Genomic DNA, 17,700 nt, shown 5'->3' with positions numbered 1-17,700 from the left:
GATTCAAAAGTACCTTATCGAGACTAAAACGCACTGTGGCCATCTGTTGAACCGGAGTTTTTCCGATTAAATCAGGACTCCATGCCATCCAGAGTTGTGCTTGACAAGAGATACAGTGTGGTGCTTCCAGAGGCTCAATTGTAGTCAAACTAAGAAAATGAGCCCGGCAAACACTGTTCTCGCATTTTCATGAATGGCTCCAGGACCGAACACGGTTTCAGCTCTGGCGTCTACGTGGAATCAAGCGGGACAAAACTATAGCTCTTGGAATGCATGCGTCTGTGTTTCAGGTGGAGGTGTATGCTGTTCAAGAAGCGATTAACTTTGTTGTGGAGATCAGATGGGAGGCAGATCTTTATATGTCTGTAGGGACAGCAAAGCTGCGCTCATGCCCTTAGATAGCCCTTCAGTCATTTGAAGATTAGAGTCCTATAAATCCAGGTTAAACTATGTCGTCAGATATAATATCCTGATGCTAACGCGGGTCCCGGGATACGATACCCACGTGGGTAACATGATCTCTGACTCTTTAGCCAGAATGGGCTCTGAGGTTAACTTCTTTGGCCCGGAGCCCATTCTGCCACTCCCTTCTGCAGCCACCGAAACCACGGTCAGCAAATGGATTACTCTGACCCACAAGTGAGCTTGGCAGGCTGAGAGAGACTGCAGATGGACAAAACTGATGTTACTTGTCATGTCCGACCGACTGTCACAGTTCTTCCTGTTACTAAGCAGAGGGGACCTCAGGCAGTTGGTTGCACTGATAACGGGCCACTATCTATGTTCAAAGCACATGGAAAAGGTGGGCACCTCAGACAGTGCAATCCGCCTAGCATGTGGAGAGGAGAATGAGACGGCGGACTACCTTCTGTGCTTCTGCCCCGCATTTGATCGAATCAGGTTTAAGGTCTTTGGCACGGATGTGTTAAGAAGCGACCACTTTGGCTCCTTGGCACCACGGGGTACAATCGGATTTCTACGGGGGTCGAGTAGATTTAAAGAGAATTAAAAAGGGAACCCGACAAAAAAATAATAAAAAATATAATAAAATAATAATAATTTTAAATCTGTTCACTTTGCGCACTTTTGAGCGCCCCTCGGTTATACAGGCTTTTTTATATTTGATGTGATAAATAAAACAAAGAAAAATGAGTTTTAGTGACACAAGTTTTTACTTTGATCTTTACTGCTTGTATGTTTCTACACTGGAGCTCTCACTTTCACAAGTGGCAGATATGATAGTCGTGCATGCCATTTGCAAAATTTATAAATCTTCAGCTAGGGTTACTAATTTTGCGCCGCATTGTGTGGTATATGTACTTTCGCTACCTTGGAAAAGTAAACATGTTTTAGTTATTTTTCACCAAAATCTTCAACCTCTGGCTCTAAATTCAGTGTTGCCTGTTTCCACCTTAATGTCTGCCTGGAAATTCTGGTTTCTTTAAAAACTTTAATTTCTTGTATTTTATAGCCAACTTTTCTCTGCGCATTCAAGGTCATTCAGAGAGGCCATTATCTGAGAGTGTCCAATCAAGCACATAATCACTTACTTTGTACTTACAATCGCCTTAAAGAATGCCATACAAATTTATAAGTGCAAATTACACGAAATTTCACATTGAACTGAAGGGAATAACCAAAAAAAAAAATTGAAAAAAAAAAACAGCCACGTAAAAGAAAATCAAAGTTGAGACACAAAGTACAGTGGGACCGGGTGGATGCGGTGGCTGAGAGGAGGTAACAACGCAGGTGGCACTTAACAGTTTTGAAGCGTGCTTAAAATTTTAATGGCATACTTTTCATTTGATACGCTTACAAACTTGTGCGAAGGGATAATTTTCGACAAATTGTGAAGTGTCGCCCCGTGCACCACCTCGTTTGCACACATTTAAATATGTATGGATGTAAGCGAAGGTGTAAAGGTAAAGCGAAGTGGTTGCTATAGTTTTTGTCCAAAGTGCGCTTTTTGCTTTTCTATTTACTGGCGCTCAGTTAATGTTTTGGAAATTCTTTCTCTCAACCCTACCTCGATGGCGCAGTGAGTAAGTGTAATGGGTTAAAACGCTTGAAAAAAGTTTCCTTTTTTTCCACTTAATGCATTTTTGTCTGTCTTTTTCGCTTTTGCTACTCTCGCTAAGTTTTTGCAAAGTTGTGATAGTTTGACTCCCAGTAGTTTGTTAGAACTCTATTTTTGTTTCACATGAACTGCTAGTTTGTAGATAGAAAAAAGGATTTTTTTGTGTGTTTTTTTGGTACTAGTCGCCTTAGCGGGTTACGGTCTTGCAAAAATAAATATTTATACGCAAATTTTACTTTATATTTGCGGCTCTCCTCAAAACTCAAGCGCTAAAAATCATTAATGAAAATTAGAAATTTATTAACTGTTACTGCCAAACACTCAAAGTGTCTCAAGTGCGAGAATTGGCATTTTTAACTCATACATTTTTCATTGCCTGTTCATTGCGCGCCTGTTATGAATATTTGAATCGCTCGCCCGGTTAGACAGGGCGTATGCGCAACATGTTCATGAATCATTCGAACTGTCATGATTACAAGCAATCAAGTGCGTAAACTTTTGCCGCACCGGTAATTTAAGTCGGAAAAACAAGCAGTCGAAAAGTTTTTAACAGCAAACGCAAATAATTCACTGAGCAAAAAGTAAGAAGAAGAAGAAACGTAAAGTAAAAGTGTGTATACCCACACTCCTCGCTTCGCTCCATAAGTGGGGCGACGGTAGAGCAGCAGCTGTACAAAGAGCGAATAAATTCTATACTAAACATTTTGACTGCCTGTAGATGTGTCAACTGCATACCACTGGAAATTCAACCTTAGCGTTGTTTTTTGTTTTTGCACGCATATCTTTTAAAGCTTGTAGCCCACGAGAGGGAATATTTATGGCAGCATACTGAAGAACAGGAAAGAAATTTGAATGTCAAACCTGTTTCTTGTGGCAAGTGGCAAGTATACGTTTGTAACGAGTGACAGCGGCACTCTTTTCTTATTTATTCACTCAAAGCAAAGAACAAAGTTTGACACGCACCTACTCACACACACGCACAAACACACACACATTCCTGCATTTGTTGTTAAATACAGAAAAAGTTAAGCGACCGAACCTAACAACCGGAACTGTTCAAAGCACGTCAGTGTCATATCAAATGGCTACCCAAGCTCTTACCGCCTGCGCTCACAGCCACCTCCCCTTTCGCTTTCGAACTTTCAAACATTACTCAAACAAAAAGTTAGTTTTAAATATGACAAACAAACAAAGAAGAACCAAACAAAGTTAGTGCCACAACAGCAAACCAACAAACGCATACCTCGGCAGCTGCCTTTTTAATTTTTAATTTGTTTTTTTATTTTTATTTCTATTTCTATTTTTTTTTTTGTTTTTTGTTTTATTATCATTGCCGCACTTTGTGCAACACCATCCAAGTGATGTTCTCGAACAGCTGACTAAATGGGGACTTGCAGGAAGCAGGTAGCTGCAGCAAAGCGCCGATTACTGCGTTGGGTGTTAGGGTGGTAGATTTTTGAACGCAGCCATTTCCATGTCTAACACCCAGACGAAGTCAAAGTTTAATTGTGTGCAACATTTAAATGCTTCGCAACCCAACAACGGCAACTATAGCTGCTATCGCCATCTGGTCAACTGACTACTTGCAACATGCACTACCACCGCCACAGTAGTTGTACTCACTCGAACACTTCGACCAACCACCACCTAGCAACAATATGTAGCACCGGCCTTCGTTTAGTGAACTTTTCATTGTTGCTGGTTGACAAAAAATCTTGGTGCGAGTGTAAGGGCTGTTAGTTCTGGGTGACTCATCACTGTGACCCTTCACTCTTGCACTCACTGTACTCCTGCCGAGTGCCGTTGCAAACTCAGCTATGACACGCTGCTGGTTATCGCCTTCAGCGTATTAGCATTATCACTTTTCCGTACTGTAACGCTTGAGCTGCCACATGCAGACAACTTTTTATTAACTGTGCGCTCTGTGGTTGCGCCAGTTCATTGCTTTGGACATTTATTGGCTTGTATTTGTTACTCGCACTAAATCGTATTAAATATTGGAGGTTTTGAATTATGCATATCATTTAAAGCGATAGTTGGTGATACAATTTTATAATGCAATTCGTATATTCTATTATTATTATAAAATCGCTGGTTGTGCACTGCGACCCAAAAATGTAGTCGTATGTTGGGCAGCCACGTAGCCTACTCAAACAGTTTTGAGCTTTTAAGAAATCCTAAAACTGCTGTAGGCTTAGTTCCTACCAGGTGGGTTGGATCTATAATCTCGCTTCCCAAGTTTTTACTCTGCGTCCTTCCACTGCTGGATAGTCGGTTAGATCATTTTCTCCCACTGCATGTTCAGTGTACAGTCTTTTCTGCTGAGGTTAAGAATTGCCGCTACCTTTGTACGTTCTGGACTAACGAGCCTTATCGATTGTCTCTCCAGTACTCGATTAAGCCTCGTTGTTCTCGCTCACGTAAAAAGGCACTTCTGAAGCTGTAGTTTGGTTAAGGACCAATGAAGAGAGTACTTGCAAACGTCTTCGCTAAAATGTTCGCAATTGCATTGCCTTCGTGCCCCTCATGTTCTGGTACCCACATCAGAGAAACAAAGTACATATATAGACGCTAGAGTTCCGAGAATTTTAAAACATTCCCGGGCAAACCTTGATTGAAATGAGAAACTATCTAGCGATTTTAGAGCTACTTAACTGGCAGAGAGAACGTTGATATTGTCACCTCGCGTGTTCCTACGAAGACATTCTCAGGCGCATAGCTCTAAGGCGCGGATCTCCGTCTCAAAAATGGAAGTCATTACTTCTGCACGCTGAACATTCAAGGATGACCAACTTGAAACTCTGGTAGAATTCTAGTTTTCTTTCCATCTTGTCACATACCGTCAGGCTTGGAGAGTTCAGGATTGTACCCAGAATTTTTGCATGTCCTGTAAGATTGCCTTGTTTAAGATAAAATAGATAAGGAAGCGTTAGGACTGCACTAGCTGCCGCCCGTTTGGCTACAAGGTGCAGTGGAATGAGTCTAGCGACTATTCCTAAATCCATTGTGGAATACGTTACCCGTTATGCTCAAACAAGCTGTTCAATATATACTAAGTCGTTCAATAAGTTTTATGATTCGATAAAAAAAAACCCAGTTTTATGGTTTAAAGTGCATTTTATTATTTAGTAGTCACCCTGAACATCAGCACACTTATTCCAATAAGATTTTTATTTATGAATTCCATCCCTGAAGTGCGAATCTGAAAGAGCTGCAAAATACGCCTCCAAAGCAGTTATGACCTCATCATTCGCTGTAAAACGCCTTTCAGGCATGAATATTTTAAGGTCTGGAAACAAATAGAAGTAACTAGTGACCAAAGCTGGTGACTACGTGGATGATCCAACAATTCGAACTTTAATTCAAGGATTTTAGCCATTGTCAAAATGTTCTTGTGAGACGGTGCATTGCCCTGATGAAAAAGATTTTGTTTCTTTTGCCAACTGTGTCTTTTTTAGGAATATTTTTCTTCAACTGGTCTTAAAACTTTCAATAATATTCAGAATTTATTGTTTTACCAGTTTTCAGGTAATCCACACAAAAATCCTTTCGCATCCCAAAAACCATCTTGTCCGATTTCTGGACACGAACTCCTTTCGACGCCGAAGAACCAGACTCACACAGTCTTTGGCCTCTTGTTTTGATTTAAGATCAATGTGATAGAGCAGAGCTTCATCCGTGGTGATGAATTGATGCACAAACTCTACTTTATTTTTTCGAAAATGCTCAAAATGTTACTAAGAAGGTCGCATTTGAATGTGCTTTTGTTCCACTGTTAGCGTTTTGTTCCATTATTAGAATGCGGCATCCATGGTGAGCTCAGCTTTTTGAAACCTAATACTTCGGTCACACTGCTTACACTGACCAATGAGATGCCTCGAGCTTCTACTAAACATCTTTCAGTCACTCGACGAATTTCCAAATACGAATCTTGCATTTTTACTACGATTTCTGGTGCTGCTGCTGTTTTTGGAGATCCTTGACGTCGATCGTCTTCAAGGCTTGTACGACTACGTTTAAATTAACTAACTCATCTTTCTACTGTACTAATTAATCCTTTTACACTTTCAACATTCCATCACACATTTCCTTTGCTTCCAAACCTTCCAAAAATAAAAATGCAGTCACTGCACAATACTTGATTTTTTCCATTGTAGAAAGACCCGTCCATACTAAATGGCTTGTAAACCCAGGTTGAAATTAATCTGTACATCCGTTCATATGAAGAGTGTACCAAAATAAGAAGAAAAAAAATTAGGTATAACTTATTGAATAACTTCTTTAGTGGTTGTGGTTTCCTGTTATGCCTGGTATTCTGTGATTTTGGTATAACATAAAATATCTAAAAGCTAATCAAATCACTCCATTCACTCAAAGGTAGAAAAATTTCAATTGCATGCTTCTGGCATAAGGGGGACACTATACTATGGCTGCTTTATTGAGGAAATATTCTATTGTAATATATTTCAAAAAATAAAAGAAAATATTCAGTATTTTCTCTCACTTTCACTATAAACTCAGTAAATATATTATAAATGGTTTTTTTATATATACTTTGATATGACATTTTTAAAAGGAATTAAAAAGCTACTATAAAAATATTTCTCTACACGTATATAGAAAATATTAAATGGCACAAATTATGATTTAAATATATTCTTCGTCACTGCTAAAATCAGGTAAAATGGAATAAAAAGTGATATATGCATTTTTCGGGGTTTTTTAATTCTCATCGGCATTCAAAAGCTCCAAGCTATACTCAAGTTATTTTGAGGTTCCTTACCGTCTTGTTAGAACGAAGCTTAATATGTCTCTGATTAGAAATTTACTAATTGAGGCGAGCTTCGGCCAAAATCGCGTGAGCGATTATCGCGCCAATTAAGAGAAAAGAATTGGGGCGAGCTAATTTACAAAATCTTCCTTTCGATGTGCAAGCGTCAAGACGTTGATGAATTCATTTGCTAGTGGCTCGACTTCTCACTCCATCTCGACTGCTGTTGGTCTAATATTTTTCAAAAATGCATATAGCAACTATTTCTATGAAAATAGCGATATTATTTGTAAGAGCTTAGCAAAAGAACCGTTTGGTTAAATTGGAGGATCAACAATGATTTCCCGAACGAGTCTCTAGTATTGCCAAGTATACTTAGTGAAGTCGGAGCAATTATAATAATTAATTATCAACGTACTCTTTACTCTTACACATTTTCCTTATAAACACATTTCATAAGTTCATTAATAAAAGCTATTTTTTTTTTTAATTAAAATTTTTGCTTTGAATTTGTTCCTCTATATCAATACTACCGATAGTGAGCACAAATTATTTTGAAAATACCAAATTAATACAATTTATAAATTAAAATTAAACAAAAATAAAAATTATTTATAAAAAACCGCCTGTTCATCTGATCGGGAGTTTATCGCATAGTGCATTATTTTTACGTTTTTCTTTTCAAAGAAGAGCTACATCGGACACTCGGTGGGAGAAAAAAATATGAATACTACGAATGCATAAAAGAACGCGAAATTATTTTCATACATTCGCCATAGAAGTGTTTGGTTTTCTTCGCAAAAACTGTGAACTGAATATATCACACACACGTACACACATACATACAAATAAAGCAATCAAATGTAATTTCGCAACAGCATTTCAATGAAGCTTAAAATATTCATCACTATCATTTATTATACTCTTTCGCGCTATCTGCAGATATCCGACTGCATCTCTGCAGCATTCAAGCATTCACATTTGGGCAGCACAGGATTCGAACGAACTTACGCGCAATTACATGCTACCAGCCGAATGCCACACATAAATAAGGAACAAAAAAAATGTGAAAAAGCAGTGGAGAAATATTAAAAAAAAAGAATGCCTGAGAAAATTTGCACTGCAATGCGCGCACTCACATTAAAAATGTATCAATCAAATGCGGAGTAGCAGCCACAGCCGCACAAAGAAGACGCGCAGAGGGAAGCGATTTACGGAGCGGTATGAGATATGGGTCTCAGCATACAGCGGTGATAGGTTAAGAGGAAACAGAACTGCGCATTCATTATAGCGGATAAGATTGCGGAAAGGGGGTAGATAAAGTGGGGGAAAGGTGGCGAAAGTGAGCAGCACGGAAAAGTGTAAAACAAAAAAAAAAAATAAAGAGAGGCAATAGTAGGGATAACAAAGCGTAATCGAGGAGATTGATGAATATTGCTTCAGGAGTGGGAAATATTGCCGACAGCAGAGAAGATATGCATACATTTTGTTGGACATTTTTAGTTGTTTAATTTTTTTTGTCGACTCCAGAAATAGGAATATGTTGCTAGGTCAATATGAAGCAGAATAGCGTAGATTTGTAGAAAAATATCAAGACGCACATCACAAATCGGAAGAAAAGCTCGGCCAAAAAGCTAATCATTATTTGAAGCGCCAATTATACAAGGTGAAGTCCAAAATAAACAAGACTGAGCTTAAATGGTAGGTGGGTAGATGACATGGTTGAAGTGCACCTGGCACTCCTCAAGTAGCACTAAAGCGCCGTTTTGATACCATTATGAGACCTCCAACAGGCAGATATCTACAGCCAACCAGAGATGTTGATATAATGGAGAAGATTGATTGGATTTAGGTTGGCGCACTGCCCCAGGCTGTCGAAGAAAGGAGCTCCCAGTGACCTTAGTATTCTAGCTGCCAAACCCGGACATTTACAGAGAAAATGCTCAACGGTCTCCTTCTCTGAAAGGTCTCTACAGCTTCTGCAATGGGGGTTAAATGGTAACCCTAGCTTTTCCGCGTGTGTATCGATTGTCCAGTGACCGGCAAACATAGCTACGAGTTTGGAAATTGAATGACGAGGAGTCCAAAGAACTTTTTTAGTTCTCCGTATATCGTATTGGGGCCAAAGGGTTTTCGAAATAGCGCATGGAGAAATGGAACTCCATCTTTTCTGTGCTTTCCTGAGAAATAATTTGTGCAGTTCCCCTTTAACAACTGTCAGTGGGATACCGATGACCGGGTAGGCCAGTCCAGTCCCCTTCCTGGCAAGCTCATCAGCAATTTCATTTCCCTCTATGTTCCTATGTCCTGGAACCCACATCAGAGAAATGTTACCTGCACACCCAAGTGATTTGATCTCCTTCTTACAGGAGTTTACTAATTTTGATCTGCACCTTGGCGTCGTCAGAGCCTTAACCGCGGCTTGACTATCGGAGAAAATGTTAATATCTCCCTCTCTCCCGCGTTCCTTAAGCATTTTGCATGCCTGCAAGATCGCAAAGACTTCTGCTTGAAAAACACTAGCAGCGTTCGGCAGTTTAAAGGAGATAGATAAATTGGCTGATTTAGAGAAAACCGCTGCTTCGACTCCCAATTCCATATTGGAACCGTCAGTGAAGACAGAGGTACAAGCTTCGGTGCAGATTTTCCCCTCGATCCAATCTGTCTATTTGGAAAGTTTGCTCTAGCACGACCCTCAAACTAAAAAATGGAAATGACAGGAACTTTGTTCTGATAACTTCGGGTTTATTTATTCAAAATAGTCCACTCTGGCCTCGATACACTGTTTCGCATGATCTAAAAGCTTTTCGAAAGAGTGTTTCACGTCATTCAGAGATTGATGGTTAAAATGCGATTTCTAGTCAAAAAATCAGTCACAAGAGTGGATCGATGAGATGGTGCATTATCATGCAATAAGCGCCAGCTTCCTGCTTCGCGGTATTCAGGGCGAATTCGACGAAGGCGATGCAATAAACGCTTCAAAACGCCAAGGTAGAAAATTGCATTGACGATTTGGCCTGTTGGCACGAACTCCTTGTGGACAATTTCCTTGGAATCGTAAAAACAAATGAGCATCGACTTGATTTTTGACATCTCCAAACGCCATTTCTGGGTGGTGGCCCGTCTGGGGCCTCTCATACGGCCTTTGACGCTTAGTTTCAGGTTCATGTTGGAAACACCATGTTTCTTCACCACTTTTAATGTTGTGAAGGAAGTTCTCGTCTCTTCTCGCCTCTTTAATGAGGCCTTTCGAATGTTTGAATTCTTGCGAATCTTTCGAATTCTGAGCAACTTTTGGTCCTCAGTTAAGTTGTGCGGAATGAAACGTGCACAGACCTTTCGTAAGCCTAAATGGCCATTTAAAATGCAATAAATTGATGTTTTGGAGAATTCAACTCCGACTCCGTGAATTTCAACGATGATTTCGGTTCATTTTTGATAAATTTTCGAACAATTTCGATGAAGTTTACGGTGAATACTGATTTTGGGCGGCCCGTATGTTCATTGTCATTTATGTCTTCACAACCATCTCTGAAACGTGTAAGCCACTCACGAACTCTGGCACGAGATAGACAATCATGGCCACACACTTTTTTCAACAATTCAAATGTTTCGGTAAACGTTTTGCGGATTTTGAAACTAAATTTGATACCAGCTCTTTATTCCAAACTCATTTTTGTACCCATGACACAAACATACTGACTTTTTAGACGCAATAACTAAGCTTTCACTGGAAGTCAGCTAGGTATGTAACTTCCAAGGCACTAACTCATTAAAAAGATGGCGCCATCAAAAACATTTTTTATGAGAGGTATTCACGCCGAGCTCGTTTCTTCGTTGCTTGGCAGTTTTGCGTTATTTTTGTTTCGGAAATCCAATGAAAGCTCCTAAGCGCCAAGTATCTATGCGCCGTGGTCACAAGCATGACAATTTGGTCGATAGTTGGCGAAACAACAATCAGCTATTTGATAATTGACCTTTGGTGGTCAGGCGCGAAGTTTAAGCCTCAAATATGAGAAAGTGAAGGAAAAATACTGAAGTACGTGCAAACATTTTATATTTCACGGATATTTTCTGCCAATGGATGGAAGGAAGATAAATCGATAGGGATTTAGCTAGTGCAAACGAACTCGGCCAGAATCGCGTAAGCGGTTATGGCACCTATCAAGAGGAAGGAGAAGTGCGAAAGAGTATTACCAATTAATAGAAATGAGTGAAAAAGGCCGTTCACAGCAAAACATATTTGCCGAACAGTCAACTAACAAACCGCCAGAGTAGCGAAATTGGTGTGAGTGCCAATAAACATTTTTCAACTTAGCTTTGCCTGCTTATTATCGCTTATACTGCTTAATGGAGGTTGGCATGCAGCGCGCAAATAATTCTTTTTTGTTTTTAAAATTTTAATAATAGCAAACAATAATTGTTAATATTAAATAATGCTTAGTGCCAGTAAACATTTCAAAGATTTATTACAAAAAAATAGTGCTCGAATTGGTGCGATATGTTTTGATTTGTTGAGTTTTGAGTTTTTAACACATTTTGCCTTATACACACGTCTCGTTTGTAGGTTTATGAAGTTTATGTCGAAAAAGCCTTCCCGGAGAAATTTGCTTCAAAATACAATATTTCCAGCCCAGATTGGAGTATTCTGTGCATAGTTATTGGCTTACATACAAACATAATTTGAAACTTTATTTTATAATTTTTTTTTTTTTACCAGAGAAGATTGCCCACGTAATATTTCCTAAAAAAGAAAACCGAAATAAGTTTAATACATTTCCCTCAAGCGAGAATTGCTGAAATATCAGGGAATAGTAGAGTCTGCGCTGAAAAGTAAGAGTGGCACACAAAAGTGCTTTGACCGGAAATTGTAATAGCTCGGCAACCAGCAACGAAGAATTGAGCAAAAAACAGCAAAACGAATTGTATGAAAAGCAAAGTGGCAACAGACTTTTCAATTTGAAGCGACAATTGCTAGTGTTTAATTTCAATTGCTTCCTCTTCCGATTATCCTGTTTTCAATCAAAAAAAACGTTCGACTTGCATGTATTCGACCGTTTTTTCTAAGTCTGAGCTTCTGCAACATTGTAAGCAGGTTCGACTGCTTTTGCTTTTTTCATTACTTGGCTGTGCACTTAACTCTCCACTCCATAAGAGACAGCGCCCCTTTTGTACAAATAATTCACTTCCCTGCCTCATTGACAGTTTCCTGGCCCCTTTCACTTTCATTGATTTCGCTATGCACCTCTGACTCACTCACTCACCCGCCTTCTTTCTCTATGTATGGTGAGCAAAAGCGAAAAGGGAAAATGAAAAAAAAAAAACGCATAAAAGCTGTAAAAAGTATTAACGAATAAAGCAAATGCAGGAAATGAAGAAGTTGGTAAGCAGCTGGCTGTCAGCCCAGCAGACTTCAGGGTGGCTACTTTAATTCTGCTCTTAACCACAAGTGCCTGTGCGCAAACACTTCGTGCACCGTTTGCTACTCCTTCTCTGCTGTTTCAGCCATCGCCGGCATTCAGTGTTTTTTACATCCTCTGACGAAGTCAAATACTTTTGCGACTTCATTTGGCTCGCTCTCTTTGTTCTACATACCCGCACACACACGCGCGCACACCGTCATGCCTTTACAATTTGCCTATATATTGACTGCATCAGCAGAATTGTGTTTGTGTGTGGGTGCGTTTGTTGGTCCCTTACATGAAGTGCATATTCTGTAGCGGACACTTTGGAGTTTAACCCTTTTTTTGTCTGATTTTGAGTCGGTTTATTTTCTGCATTTGGTGTTCCTCTTCTCAACTGATTCGTAATACGCCATTGGCCGTTTGGACAGTCAGTAAGCTTCAGGAACACTCGTACACAAAGCACACATAGCATACAGCACACACACACACGAATAAATGTGTGTGTGTGTACGTCTCAGTACCTTCAGCATGTATGTACATGAATAAATAAGTCAATTAAAAAAGTATGACAGAGGTTGATTGTACGTAAATATTTTACTAGGCCTTTGCCCCACTTACACTCGTCCTTCGTCACTTCTCGCTCACATTGTCCCACGTGCTCAATCGGGCTGTCACTGTCACTTTGTTGGCTGCTACTGATTTTCATCTTTTGTGCTTTTGTGCATGTGCGTGTATGTGTTGCACATGCAACAACCCTTTACATTTTCATTTCAATCTTGCAACATTTTAATTTAAGTCCTTTATGAATGTTTAATAAGCTGCCGAGCAAGCATTGATTTATGGGCAACAGTGTTGACGACAATGCTGCCAACGTGTCATGTCGAAAAAACGAAAAAGGGGGCAGAAGGGGGAGAAATTGTGAATAGATTTGTTGGTGGAGTAGATGAAGTTGAACTGCATTTTATTTTGTCATACATTCTGCATAAATCATTACCTTTTCATTCATTCACTCTCAAGCGCATGCATAAATAGCTAAAAAGCTGAACGGCTAAAGGTCTAAGCGCGCCTTTGTAGATTTTTTCACTGTTTTAGAAATTTGTACGGGCAATGAATACAATAGTAAGCTGAAATAGAGAAAAGCAAATCTGAGCACATTTTTTTATTTCATGCTTTCAACAGACGTTGTCGTAAGTGACCCACTTTTCATCGCCAGTCACCATCCACTTCAAAAACGGGTCGATTTTATTGCGATTCAGAAGCGATTCGCATGCATCCATACGGGCAAAAATGTTTTCTTGCGTCAAGTCGTGTGGCACCCATACATCGAGCTTCTTTTTGAATCCAAGCTTCTTCAAATGGTTTATAACGGTTTGATGACTCATGCCCAGCTCTTGATCGATGCTACGGCTGCTACTATGCCGGTCTCTTTCGATCAATTCAGCGATTTTATCGCAATTTTTGACGACAGGCCTTCCGGACCGTGGCGCATCTTCGATCACCTCTGCACCAGAACGAAAACGTTGAAACCATCGTTGTGTGGTGGAAATGGAAACTGTATCGGGTCCATAAACTGCACAAATTTTATTGGCAGCATGAGATGCATTTTTGCTTTTATCGTAGTAGTACTGTAAACTATGCTGTATTTTCTGTTTATTTTGCTCCATGTTTGGGACGCTATAGCTCACGAACGACTAAAGCAAACAACAATTAATCAAACACGTGTTAGCACGTGAAAAGAGCTTTCCAAAAAGCTCTAGCGTGAACCGATGCGACGAATACAACTAGAACTACGCGCTTGCAAAGACAAGCTTGCGGAAATACCGCAAGACTTATATATATATATAATTGGCGCATACACTTCTGTTAGGTGTTTGGCCGAGCTCCTCCTCCTATTTGTGGTGTGCGTCTTGCTGTTGTTTCACAAATGGAGGGACCTACAGTTTCAAGACGACTCCGATCGGCAGATATTTTTATGAGGAGCTTTTTCATGGCAGAAATACACTCGGAGGTTTGCCATTGCCTGCCAAGGGGCGACCGCTATTAGACCAACGTTCTCTCGGTGAATTGCGAATGGTAGTCACGCACCAACCCATTCGGCTACGGCAGCCACCCAAGTTTGATATATTCTATTATAAGTCACTTTCAGAAACATTTTTAGCGAAAGACTCATAATACTTACAAGTCTATATTCGCTGCAGTGTTTTGCGGGATTCTTTTTTGGAAGAGTAATAAATGTTGATTCAAGCCAGCCTTGCGGGTAGTTACCAGTATCATAGACATGATTGAAGAGTTGCACTAGAAGTTGAATATTGCCACATCGATTAGTTTTAAGATTTCAATCGGCATTTCATCTGGTCCTGCCGCTTTTCTTTCTTACCTGCTATTGAGCGCAGACACTACTTCATCTCTACTTATCGGTGTCCCGGATAATGTTTGTGGCAGTGTTATCTCGTTTGGTCTGCTGCTGTCACTAAAGGCATCGGATCGGATATCTTATCCAAATCCTCTTTTTCACATTTGTGTCAAATACTGCTTCATTGTTCTCGTTAACAAGAAAGGAATGATTTGGTTTTTTGTAAATGCCTGAGGTTTCTTTTAATATTTTTTTGTTGCAATACATGTAGTTAAATGCTTCCACCTTCTTTCGGCTAAAGCATAGTAGTGTGAAGCAATGGATGCTTTTAATGTGTTGAGTGGGATGGAGACTGCCACCGCCTCTGCTATGTCTAGTGTCGAACTTTTTATTGCTAGATCATCTGCTTTCACATTACCCCGTATGCTCCTATGACCGGGAACCCATATCAGAGTAATTTCAAGCCAATGACTAAACAAATCGAGTTCCTCTCTATACTCAAGACTAGTTTGGATGGCATAGAGTCGGAATCTAAGGTCTTTATAGCTGCTTGACTGTCTGAAAAGATAGCTACTCTTGCACCAACTTTCTTGTAGAGTTCTAGTGATTTGCATGCTCCTCTGATCGCTTCAAGTTCTGCCTGGAACACGGTGGCATAATCAGGAAGACGAATTGATTGAGATAGGTTGAGCGACGCCGAATGGAAGCCAGCTCTCACACCACAGTTCATCTTAGAACCGTCAGTGTAGATTTCAATATCGTATCTTCCAATCACCTTCCCTTTGCCCCATTCGGCTCTCGGTGCAAAACGTACCGTAACGTGTTTCTTGAAGTTAAGGTCAGGTACTGTGTAGTCTGATCTGTTTTTGAGCAGCGAGGGTCCCTGCAGGAGAATCTTACTGTGACTATACGACGTTGTTGTCTAGCTTCCTATGTCACCGAGTCGCACCGCGCTGCAAGTACTGATTGTTTCCATATGTAAGTCTAATGGTAATAGATGAGTTAGTACATTGAGCGCTTCAGTAAGACTGGTGTTAAGCGCTCCTGTGGTTAAGATACACGCTGCTCTTTGTATCTTGTTCAGCTTAGTTCTTTTGTATTTCTTTTCCATTGCGGGCCACCAGACTAGTGCTGCATATGCTAGTACTGGCCTTACAATGACTGTATAGGACCAATTGGATAGTTTTGGTTGTGGTCCCCATTTTTTACCCAACATTCTCTTACACGTGTAAAGTGCTATAATCGCTGTTTTTACCCTGTACTCTACGTTGGACCTCCAGCTGAGTTTGGGATCTAAAATAACTCCCATAACAGCCCGTAAACAAGTTTGTTACGTCCAAGTAAAGGAAATATCTTATGATTTGTGAATTAAAAAAAAAAGAAAAGTCATTCCTTAATAGGTTTGCGGATAAAAGGACCAAAAACTCAACAATTTACAAGTGATATGCTAAGCCAGAAGGCCAAGTTAGTAAAAGCAGGCAATGGCCGGACTACAAGCTTTAAAAAGAGGCATGGAAAACGATGGCTAAAAATTTGCGGAGAAAAGTTATCGAATAAGAGTGACTCCATCAACCTACTTTGGGAGAAATTTAACAAACCAATTCAGGATTTAAGTTTGTCAAATGAGGAGATATACAATGCCGCTGAGTATGACTTAGTTTGGAAGCTCTTTCCCGTCGAAACTCTTGTGCGTTCAAAAGAAGCTTTGGCTGCTGATATGCTTGCTGTCTACAAAGGAAATAAAAGTGCCTGGGTGACCTTAGCTTTATTTGGCGAATGGTTTCACAGAACATATGTTCCAGAGGTATGCTAATTTTTAGTCAAAATAAAAAATGCGGTTTTCATCAAAAATTGATTAAATAAACAGGTAAAAGAGTTCCTACGTGCGCAAAATCTTTCGGAAAAAGCATTTCTTCTTATCGATAATCCTCCATCCCGTCCCAAAGAATTCGAATTTAAGACCTACGACTGCGAAACATCGGTAATGTGCGTTCTTTAAAACTGTACGGCTGTATTAAAACCCATGGATGAAAATGTTATAAGGCTTACTAAGATGAACTTCCAAAAATCCCTCTTAACTCACATTGTTGCTCGTAGTGAAACTATCGGCGAGTAACTACGAAATGTCGACCTGAAAAATGCAATATGCTTTTTAGCGTGCACTAGATGCTCTTACTGCTACTTCAATACAGCTATTACTTGAAAATCTGGAACGATATCATTCCTCACCCAAGACACTTCCAACGGTCACGATCCTTCGCGATGTCTTTGACTTCTATGAAAGATTTCCCTGCAGCCTTTAGTTCTTTTTCGAGAGTTATCTTCCAAGTGCACCTAGGGCGTCCTTTTTTTCTACTATCTTGTGGATTCCAATCGAGTGCTTGGCTGCATATTTCAGTGGGATCTTTTCGCTGAGTATGGCCAATCCACCTCCACTTCATCCGCTTTATTTCAGTTTGGATGGGTGACTGCTTATAATCCGCCCAAAGCCCTCTGTTGTTCGTTGTTCTGGGCAACCAAATCCGCAATAAATATCTTAAACATTTGTTGGCAACAACTTGCAGTTTATTGGCGAGCAAGTCTGTCATGAGCCAGGTCTAACAGCCATACAAAATAAATAAAAATCGTTAATAAAAATAATAAAAAAAAAATGTTGGAACTGTGAGGATTCAAAAATAAACCTCAAGCAGAAAAAACCGGTCTTCCTTTTCTTCATTTATGCCGAACTAAAAATTATTTTTATTTTGATTTAGGACGTAAACAGTAGATTGAACGCACTAAAGCCAGTTTCCGCCATATGTTTTGCGACTTTAAAGTTCCTCCAGCAAACGCTCGATATATTTGCATAACTTCAATTGAGAAAACACTCCAGAAGCTTACAAACTCGCGTATCTACCACTCGATATTTGTGTAGCTAAAACAAAAGTGTATATGTGCGCATAATTTTCCATTTGAAATAACATCATTAACCTATATCATGATTCTGTGGCGGCGAAAGTAAGATATGTTTGTATGTATCTGGGACACTAAAGCACACATCCCCAGTCAAATAAAATTCTAAAATAAAGCACTGTGCTGCGTTCGACCGCAAAGC

This window comes from Anastrepha obliqua, chromosome 1 (assembly GCF_027943255.1).
Source record: "Anastrepha obliqua isolate idAnaObli1 chromosome 1, idAnaObli1_1.0, whole genome shotgun sequence".
NCBI lineage: Eukaryota > Metazoa > Arthropoda > Insecta > Diptera > Tephritidae > Anastrepha > Anastrepha obliqua.
Note: the sequence above shows the minus strand (reverse complement) of the source record.